Below are 1,460 nucleotides of genomic sequence, written 5' to 3' on the forward strand. Positions count from 1 at the left end.
GCTATAATGTCACTTTGAACTTATCACCCTGGAATTTCTTGCATAACCAATTTAAATGAAACCCCTCAAAGATGACCGACGTGCGACTTGAACCCACAATCCCCAGCTCCAGAGGCTGATGCCTTATCCATTAGGTCACTGGGCTCTCTCTTTGGTTAACCCACAGACAGTTTGATGCAAGATAAACTGATAGAGCTTTCAGAAAATAGCTCATGATGGCACTGGATGCCACTGGGCCTCTTCTCTGGTTGACCCATTCACAGACAGAATTATGCAAGCTAAACTGAAAGAGCATTCAGAAAACTGCCAGTTCTATGCTAATTCTCATGGAAATAGAGTCACTTTGAAGTTATCACCCTAAAATTTCTTTCATAGCCAACTTAAATGTAAACTCTGAAAACAACCAAGGTGGGATTTGAACACTCAATCCCCAGTTCCGAAGGCTGATGCCACTGCACCTTTTTCTCTGGTCAACCTAACCTGCAAGATAAACTTTCAGGGCTTTCAGGACCTATTCTATGCTCTATGCTGTTTCTATGTTATGCTATGCTAAAGCAACCCAGGTGGGACTTGAACACATAGACTAATGCCACAACTCTTTAGGCCATTGGGACTTTTCTATGCTTATTCTAATGGCTATAGTGTCACTTTGAACTTTTCATACTTGAATATCTTGTTCAGCCAATTTAAACATAAGCTCTCAACGATGACCCAGGTGGGACTCGAAACCACAATCCCCAGCTCCGAAGGCTGGTGCTTTATCCATTAGGCCACTGGGCCTTTTTTGGTCATATACCCACCAACCAAACAAAACAAAAACAATCCAGGTGGGACTGGATTGACTAAAGCGATAACCCCTTAGGCCACTGAGACTTTTACTGGTGGAGCCAGAGGTATTCACAGACAGTCTGGCTCACACTAAACTAAAAAAAATACCTCAGAAGATTACCAGTTCTATGCTTATTCTCATGGCTATAATGTCACTTTGAACTTATCCTGGAATTTCTTGCATAGCCAATTTAAATGAAACCCCTCAAAGATGACACAGGTGGGACTTGGACCCACAATCCCCAGCTCTGGAGGCTGATGCCTTATCCATTAGGCCACTGGGCCCTCTCTTTGGTTAACCCAGAGGCAGAGACAGTCTGATGCAAGATAAATCGATAGATCTTTCAGAAAATTGCCAGTCATATGCTAATTTTCATGTTTCGTTGTCATGGCAATTGTGATAAACTGATAGAGCTTTTGAGAAAATAGCTCATGATTCCACTGGGCCACTTCTCTGGTTGACCCATTCACAGACAACAATCCCCACAATCCCCTGCTCCGAAGGCTGGTGCCTTACCCATTAGGCCACTGGGCCCTCTCTTTGGTTAACACAGAGGCATTCAGAGACAGACTTATGTAAGCTAAATTGAAAGAGCATTCAGAAAACTGCCAGTTATATGCTAATTTTCATG

At 43.0% G+C, this 1,460-nt stretch overlaps 2 non-coding genes across 2 annotated transcripts; both read right to left on the bottom strand.

The window, feature by feature from the left end:
* Positions 1 to 707: 707 nt before the first annotated feature.
* trnar-ucg (transfer RNA arginine (anticodon UCG)) lies at positions 708 to 780 on the bottom strand. The gene has a single exon. It is a non-coding gene; the product is annotated as a tRNA-Arg (tRNA).
* A 260-nt stretch (positions 781 to 1,040) lies between these two features.
* trnaw-cca (transfer RNA tryptophan (anticodon CCA)) lies at positions 1,041 to 1,113 on the bottom strand. The gene has a single exon. It is a non-coding gene; the product is annotated as a tRNA-Trp (tRNA).
* Between the last annotated feature and the right edge of the window lie 347 nt (positions 1,114 to 1,460).

The sequence above is a fragment of the Sinocyclocheilus anshuiensis genome, unplaced genomic scaffold (genome assembly GCF_001515605.1).
Source record: "Sinocyclocheilus anshuiensis isolate Anshui unplaced genomic scaffold, SAMN03320099.WGS_v1.1 scaffold1917, whole genome shotgun sequence".
NCBI lineage: Eukaryota > Metazoa > Chordata > Actinopteri > Cypriniformes > Cyprinidae > Sinocyclocheilus > Sinocyclocheilus anshuiensis.